Source organism: Mustela nivalis (assembly GCF_964662115.1).
Source record: "Mustela nivalis genome assembly, chromosome: 1".
Lineage (NCBI taxonomy): Eukaryota > Metazoa > Chordata > Mammalia > Carnivora > Mustelidae > Mustela > Mustela nivalis.
In genome coordinates, this window is record NC_139020.1 from 107,797,018 (window position 1) to 107,809,461 (window position 12,444).

Genomic DNA, 12,444 nt, shown 5'->3' on the forward strand with positions numbered 1-12,444 from the left:
CCATTAGGGGGTAATGCCTATAAAATCCATGACTTTGAGCAGGGGGAAGTATATGCTTCCAGCACTAGGGTTAAATCCCAAGCTTAAGGGGAAGGGTTCCCCCAGAGGGGAGGTGTGCTTGACAAGGCCAAAAGGGAGGTAGAACGGTGCTGTGCCAACACCAGGCTCCTCACCCCCAACTCTTACCTGCATCCCAACATGGTTTCTTCAGGCGAAACGGGTGGGACAGGGCCATAGTGTGGGTAGGAGGGACAACTTTATCAGCAGAGAACACTATAATGCCGTCTGTAATTCAGGCTGCTTGATCGGCTTGGGGACACCAGCTGAAGGACACACGTAGATCACTCAGCCTGGAGTAAGCAGGTCTTGTGTGTCATGTCATCAAGGTCTGTGGTGGGAGAATCGGCCCCCATATCAGAAATAGCAACCACAGTGAACATTGGATTCTTTGCTTCCCTCCCAGGCTGCTTCTTGAGAGATTGTCACAGGATAAAGATATCCATGAAGTGAAGGCATAAATTCTGTCATGATAGTAGAGATGGGAGAGTCTCATGAAACAGATAAATTCCATGTTTGGAACTTTGGATAAAGCAGAAGGGATTCTTGCAAATCAGAAATCGAATAAGCTGATGATGTAAATTAGGAACTCTGTGTTGCTTCTAGAAAACGAAGGAATGTATATTAGGTTTTAAAAATTACAGGTCAGTAGTTAATTTAGCAATTACAGCTAGGTGTTTCATTATTTGAGAACTCTCTGGGACGTTATTTTTTTATATACTGTGGAGAAGAGTTTGTTATTTCGTTTTACAAATGAAAAAGCGTAGACAGATATAAAGGCCATTATCTCAGGACACTTGGACCACGTTTCATGAACTACCTTATTCCATTGGTTTATATTGGAGATTTCATATGGAAGTGAAACAGTAGGATTTGCTTATATGGAGTCATAAGATGACTGAATTACACTTGGTTTCGATATCCGGAGAAACCTGGGAGATGTAACTAGTTAAGTTCTTTGTCTCATTTAGCTGAGGAGGTTTGTCATAGCAATTTGATAGCCGTGATAGATTATACAACTTTGATTTGGGGGCCTTGACAAATTCCTTCCAATTCAGGCTCTGTCCAGAGTCTGTTGTTTTCAACAATGTGCAGGCCGTATACAGCAGATATGCTTCCTGCCTTTACCTCCTGCCATTTTATTTTTTTTTTCAAGATCACAAACTGCATATATTGTGTAGTGGCTTAACTAGCATGCCGAAGGTGAACGTCTTTTTTGTAAACCTGTCCCCGCCGAGCCTAAATCCTGCCCCAGTCTCCCTGTTTACCTCATTCCAGGGTCCCTAAGTGGATCCTCTTTTCTGGAGATGTTTGTCAGATGACCCTGCTCTTCTCTTGGAGGCCATTTTCTGGCACCTTGAGAAGCCTCACTGACCCCCCAGTCATTCCCTGCATCTCCTTTCCTTTTGTCCACCATGAGCACAGGTTATGTGCTGGCCACGTGATCCTCCCGGGGCCTCCTGTCCAGGTACCCCCGGTGCTCTTGAGTACCCAAGTTTGGGGATTGCTTCATACGGCAGTATTTCTCCACTGTGCTCATGGACCGGCATTCATCAGGGAAATTCTACCGGAATTCAGATTTTCACTCTGTATCCCTAAATCTTTGGCTGTGGGTCTGGGCATTTGCATTTTTAAAACCTTTTGGGGTAATTCTGATGGGCACCTCTGCTTATTAAAATTTGCCATTATCAGTTTACTTCTAGCATGCTATGCTTAGAGCTAAAGCTGTTTAGAAGACACTTCATTCATTGGTTCCAGGACGAGAAAGCCACACCAAGGGCCTGAAAAAGAGTGAGAAGGTTTTTGAAAGGCCATGGCCTCAGCTGGAGAGGAAGCTGGATGGTGCTGCAAGGGAACAAAGGCTCAATGTCCTGACCATCTGCTGCTTTTATTCTCCAGGCTCATTCCCATAATGAGTATTTATTCTGCCCAGCAACACTCACTTCTACATGTATGTGACTATGGGTTCCATTCTAGAATTTTCCACAGGAGGGGGACTCAGGGCAGGCATCTTTCACTCAGCCTCACCAAAGGTGAGGCCAGTCATCTTATCCTATAGGTTCTAGCCTTTCCACAGAGATTCACCTTCTTTTCTTGCCCCTTTTCCTCTACACATTCCTACATATAATTAGTCTGTCTTCTGCCTTTAGTAATGCACCAGATTTTGCCAGACTCCATTAACTCGTTAGTCAACAATCTATAATAAACAGATTTTGGTGAATTTGGTCATGGGTGGAGGTGATGTGAGGGCCGGTGTTCCTCCAACTGAGGTTACCCTCTCCTTGGGCTATTCTGAGTGTACTAAGTGGAATCAGTGTTATGACTTCTCAGTCATATCTTCCCCATTTTAAAACTGCAGAACGGATCTTAACACCTCACTGGGGAGCACATAGTCAGTAAATTCTAATGGAAAAACCTGTCTGATGTACGGGGCAGGAAGGTATCACAGACGTACTGGTGAGTCATCTCAAGACCAGCTAGATTTGAGCTGTGGTGCCTCTTCCATGCTGACACTGAACCTCCCTCTGTATTCTGTTGCCCGAAGCAGCTTTCGAATCTTTGTCTCAGATTTCCTGATCTAGGTCAGACTTTGTCTTTTTAAAAATCGTGCCTGTCCATGTCCTTAATAGATTGGACTGGTCCCATTAGGATAATTGACTTAATACATTTATGAAAACAACCCTGGGGAATTTTGTTGTTCTCGTACAAGGTCTTTCCCTCCCATCATGGGGCAAGGTACTAAGGGGCCCAGGTGTGTTGTTGTTCTGTTGAGGTGATGTTGGTACTTTGGAGTAGTTTTAGAGCACAACAATTTTGGAGATCCCGTTAGGGGAAAAACAAAACAAAGCAAAACAACCAGTAATCCAGAGACGAAGTTTTTCCTTGGGTAGACGAATGAATGGTCATTGTAAAGAAGGCTGTAGAGCTTCGGGAAATGTTGAGTCACGTGTGCTGTCCCATTTCGCTTTGTGAACCTGACTGCCTAGGTGTCCATGGGGATCCTTAAACCCATCTCTTGAAGTTGTTGAATGGATCAGATGAGTTCCTGCATAGGAAAATACTCCGTAAATGGAAAAAAAACAAAAACAAAAACAAAAAAACAACCAAATCAGCTATTCTTACTTGTTTTCTTAGCACAGGTGCTGGTCTTTTTCCTAAAACAAAATAACCTTTCTTTTTAAATTATAAGTTAAATATACTCATCTTAGAAAATGAAGATGCTGAAAAGTATGGAGAAGAAACTTAAACACCCATATTCACCATCCAAGATAATTGCTGTTCTATATTTTACACATAAAACCACAGTATTCTTTATTTAAAGGGGGGAGTCATATTATATGTACTTACTCTTACATTTTTAAAATATAATATTATAAACATTTTCCAGTTCATTGAATACCCTTCAAAAGTATGCATTTTAATCATTACATTGTCTCTGTCTTATGTGAGCAATGCCTTTGCATGTCTTGTGATATATTTGGCCATTGATTCCATTATTCCGTAGCACAGTAAACAGTGGTTCTTATTTACCAGGGAGGGAACCTGCTATAAAACAGGGCAGAGGGAGTCGACACTGTTTTTGCAGTATTGGAATTTGGCATCTTTTATTTCATCCAGAATTAAAATGTATTGGGCTGTGGTTGAGCAGTACTTTCAGTTAAGCTCTCAGTCAAGGTAAAGTTAGACCTGTAGAATTGTTAATTTAGAGAAAATTCTGACTGCAACCCAATCTATAAGGCCAAGTTCTCTTAATTAACATAACATTAATTAGAGAAACATTGAAAAATAGTATGGTTCTTCTCCTGATTACATTGCTCTCGATAAGTTGCTTTATGCCTTCTGGAATACTTGTTATATCCTCTTATTAGGAGGTTGTGGTAAATTTGTTTTGCCCAAAGGATTCATTTTCTCTTGCTGGGCACATGCATAATACTACAGTTACCACATTTTGGGATGTGATGACATAATGATGAAGAGAGGCCTTTGGATATTTTTAAATGGAGATTTAAGGAGCAGTAGGCTAGGAGAGGGGATTGTGCTAGTATTTCAGTCTCGAGATTAGTGTTTTTGTCATGGATTTATGTCTTCACCTCTTTTTTCGTGTTTCTGTGTCTGCTTAGCATCTTGCCAGGTATGTTGGCCTGAGTTCCTTCCCCCCATTTGTCCATGTACCCACCCATCCCTCCTCCCACCTGTCCATCCACTCATCCGTGTAATCATCCATCCTCTGGCCATTCTCACCTTCCCCTCTCATTTATCTCTTTCCATCTTCATCTGTCGCCCACATCTATCTACTCACCTGTCCATGTTTGTCTGAAAAATGAATGGAGACTGTTTTAATGGGAGCATGTGAATTTCTTTGTTGCATTTTACAAAAGGGATCACAGCGGCCGAGGGCACCAGAACCAGAAAGTGAAAGTGACTAGAACTTGATCATTTTTGTTTCGCTCAGAAATCTGGAGGGACGTTCAGAACCGACCTGATAGCCCACTCTGATACTCATCAGGGTGCTGTTAACATAATGGATTTGGGACAATGTTGTTTCAAATACTATTTTGCTAGAAATCTGTCACTGGGAAATAGAATAAACAAGAGCTATTGTATCACTTCTGAGTAGTAAATTCAGAAGAGAAAAGAATTTCATGAGTTTAGACTAGGAAAGAGTCAAAGATGTAAGATGTCATCTTTCCAAATTTATTGAGTCAAAGAAAATATTGTAACACTTTCAGGGACCTTAGGTATATTATACAAAGATATTTTTGAGGCGTGGGGACCAGTGTTACACTTGATATGGATAAAATGAAAGGAAAGGAACCAGCTATTACTGAAGACCTGTTTTCTTTTGATTCTGAGAAGGCTGCTTTGCACTTACCTATCCTTAGGATGTTCTCACATCAGCCCTGCAGTGTAACTTGTGTTCATCTCATAATATAAGGCAGAGACTGGTGGAGGCTAAATGATTTGTTCAAATTTACATGGTTAACAAGTAGCGAAGCTTCAGTGAAATCAAGACTTGTTTGACTCTGAAACTGTTACTCTTTGCAGTAAACCACACCACACTGTGCTTTTAAAACCTTAGCTGTGTATCACCTCTCCACTTCCAGTTTTATAGTAACTCAGTATAGCACAGCTCTCAGATCATTTGGTTCGTTTTATGAACGGTGAGAGGGTTTGCATAGAGACATGATAAAGAAGACAATTGTTAGGATTTAACTATAAGATTGAATCTCTAAACTTGACTTTGGTATTTGATAGAATGGGGTTTTCCTTAGGTGCGCCGTGTCTTTGTGTTCCTCTTAAGTTTTTCATTAGCTTGATCTAAAAGGCACACAGATCACTTCCCCAAGATGCATCTTAGGGTGGCAAACAAGCCAATGAAATACAATAACAACTCTCCCCAAACTTTGGTAAGCTCTAAAAAGCCAGCAGTACAGATAATGTAATGTGTTTTTGCCAGGCCAGCTGTTAAAATCACAAATGAGCCTGAAATAGTAACGACTTTTGATGACAGAGCATATCGATGTCCTTTTTAACTTTTTCATAGGTTTGAAAGCTTGCCCCCTCCCTTTTTAATCATGCTGAACTGTAGCATTGCTACTATCATCCTATCCTGGATGAAAATTCATGTTGCGTAATTAAGGCAGAAGATGGCGACTGGACAAAAGATGTTCTGCCTTAGAATCTGCTTATATGATCTTATTCTCACTTTCCACCTTTATTTTATTATCTAAGCACCTATTAATTGCCTACTGTCAACCAGGCACAGTGCTATGTGGGAAGGATATGCTAGAACAGGGGTCAGCAGACTTTTCTGTAAAGGGACAGATGGTAAATATTTTGGCCTAAATATTTAGGTCCATATGGTCTCTGTTGTAGCTACTCATTCTCCTATCTGACAATATAAAGTAAATATAAATATTACAGTGTAAAGAATAAAATACTTAACTCTGTCATAGGCAATATGTAAATGACGGAGTGTGGCCATGTTTCAATACAATTTGACAAAACATGCAATGAGCCAGATTTGTCTGTGGGCCACAGTTTTCCAATGCCTTTGCCAGAATGCCCATGAAAATAGGGAACTTTGTCTCATTCATTGCTATGTCACCAGGGCCTAGAGTAGTGTCTGGAATATGGTAGGCGCTGCGTAAATATTTGTTAAATGAAAGAATGAGTGAATAAATGAATCACAATCCACCTCTGATCTCTAGGCACTCATTATCCAATTAGAAAATAAGAAATACATGTATGAGAGTGTTCAGGCTAGTGGAATTGGGTAGTATTCTAATTGGGACCTGAAGGATAGGGAAGTGTGTGTCACCAGCCGGAGATGGGAGACGCATGTGGCAAGAAACACACAGTGTGGACAAGAAGCAGGGCATTTGTAGTGAAGAAAGAGTAGTTTGAATGTTCTGTAATAGGATTTCCCTGACTTGCTTGATCATGATAATCACTTGCTTGAATAATACAGATTTCTAGTATCCTCCCTAGAGATTCTGATTTGGTAAGGCAAATTTGACCAATGCTTGTTTATAAAATAAAGATTTGAAAGGAAGTAAGAGTGGAAGATGTCATTGGAACGTTATGCTGAGGTCATTTCTGATGGACAATAGGTTCTTCCTTTTCAACCAGTTGAATCAGTACTGACTGTTGGCAGCTGGACCTAGAATTTCCTTGTACCTTCTGTGCCATGGAATGGAGAGAGAGCTCTGGTGGAAATCCATCTGACTTATCTGTCTGCCTTCATATGTCCCCCACTGATCTTGTGCATCAGCCTTTATGATGAAGCAATGTATAATTTAGTCACTCATTTAAAATGGAACAAAAATAGCCAATTCTATGTAGCTGCTAGACTTAATTGCTTTTGAAACTCTTGGTTGACTCACATCTAAGGGGACAAATGGATTCAAACACACAGTTGAAAGCTTACTTTCTCTTGCCATAATTCTAGTTCAGAAGGTTATTTAACTTAATACCCAGATTTTTAGAATGTGACCACTGGGAGGGCTGTATCTCTCCTTTTTAATGATGGCAGAAACTGAAGTCTGAAGTGTAGGCAGTGACTTGCTCAAATTCTGTCACCAAATTATTGGCAAAACCGGGATTATAATGCAAATGCCAAGTTACTCAATTTAGTTTTCTTTTCATAGTGCTATGCCACATTTATCAATAGAATTCCTAATTTACATAATATCTCTCCCCCTTGGATCTCATAGCCTTTTGCCCACATCTCTTCTATGCTGCTTATCATAAAGTTACATCCTAATGTTTTCTCCTGGACCAGTACCCCACTGTTACCCCAAATAAAGACTGAGCTCTGTTTCCTTGGAGAGCTTAACATATTTCCTGGCACTTAGCATGTGTTCAGCAAATAATTGTAGACTTGAAATATCTTGAGCATCTTTTTCTTTCTTGTGTGTTTTGACTCAAGTTTCTTTGCACTTATATTGTCAAGAAAGTCAAGCTCTTCTAGAATTGCTGAAATACAAAGCTACTTTCCCTTAAGCTTCCTTTAAAAGAAAAACGTTGAATTCTTTTTGAACCCATTATGGTGGAGACCTTTTTTAACAGCTCTTTTGATACTTAAATGTCAGCAACTTCAAAAATGAAATGTCAGTAAATTATCAGAGAAAGAAATTGCATATTTATTTGGTTAGATATATTTTAATTGACCACTTAAAATATAGATTATAGCAAAATTCTGAGCATTTTCATATCTTGCACATTTCTCTCAACTGCCAGGACTTTTTTTGTTTGTGTCTCTTTGAAGATTTAATTTTAATTTTTTTCTGCATTATAGTTATGGATTTACATTTTTCTCTTCCAGTAGATGATATGCATCTTGAAGTTTAAAAAAAACTAATTTCTGTCTCCCCACAAAATCTTGCCCTATAGGTGCTAAGACTAAATAGGCATTTCTTTAAGCGTGGTTAGAAAATGGTGAATCTTATTTTCGCTTACTTATTTTTGCATCTGACTATGTGCTGTGCTTTGTGCTTATTAACGTTGGTAATGGGGCTGGATTGGGGGTGGGTAGATGAAAGTGAATGAAAGTTCTCTTTTTCAGAGAGTTCTAATTTGGGAAGGATGTTGACACATAACATATAAATATGATGTGATTTACAGATCTAAGGTATGTACACGTAACCTGTTTTAGAATCGGGTGGCAGGGAAGTTCAAAGGTGAATTGAGGGAGGCTTCAGCAAAAAGACACTGAGATGAACCCGAATGTGTCTTCATCCTTCCATTCAGTCACTGATATTGATCTTCATCAACAGAACACGTGTACATACACGCATGCGCACATGCACGCACTCGTGCACAAACACATATACACAGCTACAGTAACAGTTTTCTTTTGTGATTTGTTTGACTTTAGATTTAAAAGTTGAGCAGTCTTTACATAGGACAAGAGAAAGACAGGAACAGGTTTCATTGTGTGATCTCCAGGTTTCTCAACATCTGAAAGACACAGTTGCCAGAAATTTATTGGGATGATCTTCACCATTAGTGGCATGGACTGCAAGTACATTGGCCAGAGGGAGAAATATATAATGTTCTAAGGAGTTGTCCCATCTGGTGGTTGTTCTCTTCAATAGTTAAATTACACCAAATAGTTCCCTAGGTGGAAGAAGTGTCGGCTTTGACGTCAGACAGTTCTGGTTCCATAGCTAACTTTGCCATTTATTCTTTACATACCCCAGAACCTTTGCTTATCCTTTCCTAGGTTCAGTTTCCTCATCTTTGAAAATGGTGATAATGGAAAGTACCTCTCAAAGTTGTGAGATGATGGAGCTGTTTGCCGAGCTCCTATTTCAGTGCCAGGGACATAATAGGTCCTTTGCCTACAGGGCCAGCTAAGTTATGTAAAAGAGTGAACAGGTGACATGCAAGGTTTATGGTTTTGACACAGATACACTTTGTTTGCATAGTTAATATACAGAACTAGCCTTGACTTCCACAAATAAATACTTACAGTGTCTTCTTGAAACACGACACCCTTTTAGCCAGATTTCATTTTCCCACTTAGGAGTCTTGGGTAGAGGTAACACTTTGTTCTCCTCTTTCCTGTAGAGACGATAACAGTGCAAATGTGTTAATGAGATGTGACTGGCCCTTGGCCAGAGTCAGTGTGCAATTTGGGAAAAAAGCTACGGGATGTGGTGGGGGACATGGATAGCTCGAGAGGACTCTCTGAAAAAGATGGCAGCTGACTCGTGCTCATCGATTATTGCCTGTGGGAATGCATTGCCATATTTATTTTTAAAGATTTTATTTATTTATTTGAGAGAGAGAGAACGTGTATGAGCAGGGGTGGGAGGGGCAGGGGGAGAGGGAGCAACCGGCTCCCTGAGCAGAGCGCCCAGCGTGGGACTTGATCCAGGACCGGGGATCATGACCTGAGCTGAAGGCAGATGCTAAACTGACGGAGCCACCCAGGCGCCCCACATTGCCAGATTTTTATGTGAGATTGTTTTGTTTTTAAATGTAATAACTCATTGAAATTTTTCAAAAACACTATGAGAGACACTTCATGGAAGGAGAGAAATGCAATTTGTGATCTCACTCAGTAACCTCAGCTTTGGCTCTTAAAAGCAACAACAAAGCCCTTTAAAAGTGCACACTGTGGTAAACTACATATTGGACCTTAGCCCTCTACTGTGCATCTCCTGCACATATTTTTAATTGATAAAGATGGCAATACATCGTGGCCAACACTTACTGAGTCCTGTCCATGAGCTAGGCACTCTGCCAGAGATATAACATATATGATTTAATTCTTACAACAACCCCAAAAGGTGTGTGTGTTACTGTTAGTATCCGATTTTTATAGATAAGGACACCAAGACTCAGATTTAAGTATATTTCTTGAAATTAGACAGATGGTACATAACAGGTAGACTTCAAGCCCGGGCATCTTTACCTTCAAAATCAAGCATACCAGTGGTTTTCCATCCCGACGCTATGTTAGAATCATGGAAATACCCTTAAAAAACACTGTTGCTTAAGTCCATCCCCAGAGTAATTAAATCAGAATGTCTAGGGGTGAGATCGGACATAGGTATTCTTTTAAAAGCTCCAAATCGATTATTAAAAGTAGAAGTCATAGAGATGACCACACCTCTCTCCACACTAAGCACTCCTATATCCTATACCTGTTTTAGTTTTCTTTTTTTTTTATTTTTTATTTTTTATTTTTTTTATTTTTTTATTTTTTTTTAAAGATTTTATTTATTTATTTGACAGAGAGAGTTCACAGTAGACAGATAGGCAGGCAGAGAGAGAGAGAGGGAAGCAGGCTCCCTGCTGAGCAGAGAGCCCGATGCGGGACTCGATCCCAGGATCCCGAGATCATGACCTGAGCCGAAGGCAGCGGCTTAACCCACTGAGCCACCCAGGCGCCCCTGTTTTAGTTTTCTTTTAAGTATTTATTGCTCTCAGGAAATTATGTGTTCATTTACCTGTTTGTGAATTTCCTGCCTTTGTAGGCTCCTGCAGTACAGACATTTAGTCTTTTCTCATTCTTTGCTGTATCTCTACCATCTAGATGAGTGCCTGACACATAGTAGGTGCTCATTAAGTATTTATTTGACTGAAGAAATGATCCCTCCCTGCAGAGAGCTTACAGTCTAGCGAGGGGGGCAAACAATACAGACTTATAGTCCCATGAGATAAGTTGGTAACAGTGATGGTCAAGCCAACGTCATTAAAACTTGTAAGACTGTGTTTATCTTTAGACACTGATGGGACATTGTCCTGACCTATACCGAAGTGTGGAATATTTTTAGACACCTGCTGTGCTAGGCTGGATCTGTTCTGTTCACTGAGGTATGGGTGTGCGTGGGTGGGTGGCTGTGGGTGTGGCTCTGTGTACATTGAGGCACGCTCACACACCGGTGTTCCTCTGTTTGGGTACATTGTTTTAGTGAGGCAGCAAACAGAGCATTCTGAGTTTTATTATCCAAACATCAGGTCCTAGAACTAATTCAGGACTGATGGTAGAGGTTTACCCAGTCATTAGGGAATTTAGATATTATCATCTCTTTCTAGGAAAGCTAGCTTCTGTAGGGTACTCTGCTCTCCTTATCTATAGCAAGAGTCCATTGCCTTTACTCGTCAAAATCTCTGACAGTGGAGTATGTTCATCTGATGGCACCCCATAGGCTGGGACCAAGGGAAGGCAGGCAGAGGTTACCTAGAATGACTGTAGACCCATCCATAACTCTGCCTCTTCATCTCCTACGTGAGGAGGTACATGAAAGCGTGAGTGACACTATTGTAGAGATAACCTTGAAGGAGTACTGGTTTCTAAATAAAAACGATTCATTTGGAACTTTTAGGACTTTAACAATGACTAGTAACAGGTTGCCTGTGACACAGCTGACAGTCGATGGCCCCCTACTCATTGTGAAGATACCTACTTCAGGCCTGGTGTGGCCCAAGCACTGAGCAGTCAGAACCAGCCCCCACATACATAGTTGGGCCCCCAAGCACAAGCTAATGGGCAGCCTTCCTGGTGGAGTCACAGTGTGTCATGAAGAAGGAGCTAAAAGTCAGTGATGTAGTGTTGAGGGGAACTCCAGGCAATTCTCCTCAGCATAGGCAGGGTGAAGAGCCCTTGCTCTAGAACAAGAAAACAGATGGAGGACCTGATCTCGCTACTTATTGCAGGAGGCTCCTGGGCCATTCGCTTGCCTTTATTGAGCCTAAGTTTCTTCTAGATGGGGTGGAGGAGAGTAACTTTGGCATTCCCTCTTTACCAGGCTTGACGGGATGGTTAAGAACCTGTGAAGGGGTTTCTCGAGAAGTTCCAGAGTAAGTTACCAAAATAAGGATGATGATGAAGGAAACCATGACATGGGTGGCTTTTCTCCTGACTGACCTGTCCTGATTTCTCTGTTCCAGTTTAGCCCAAAATGAAGGTTGAGGGAACTCTGGGGGAAAGGGGACACAAACAAAGGCAGGACTGGGCTTTCTTCTGTACTTCTCCAGAACGGTCTCCAGGACATTCTTCAGAATGTCCAAAGACAAACTGTGGGCATTTTGGTTTCATGCTGGGGATTGTTTAATGCAGAAAACTGGATCTAAATAGGCTCATACCTTTGGGGTATTCATGAAAAGTACCGTGTTCGAGGTGGCCTGGTTGTCTTAAAGATGTCAGAATGATTTTGACAAAGGGGAAAAAGCCGGGATTCGTTTACTGTAAATGGCAAGTAAGAAACAACAGAAAGTTGAATATTAGAAGAACTTTGCTATTGCCAAAACCACACACTTTCACATTAGTAAAACACGGAGTTCTGTCGGAGTGAAATGTGAAACTACTTGCAGACCACAGAGAGTAAAAAGTACTTTTGTTTCATTATTAATACCATTGTCCTTATTTCT

General features: G+C 40.8%; 1 protein-coding gene across 27 annotated transcripts in view; it reads left to right on the top strand.

The window, feature by feature from the left end:
• Window positions 1–12,444, top strand: part of LPP (LIM domain containing preferred translocation partner in lipoma) — a gene marked incomplete at its 3' end in the record, with an annotated part of 643,639 nt that overhangs the window by 122,872 nt on the left and 508,323 nt on the right. The gene's annotated exons all lie outside the window — the stretch shown is intronic.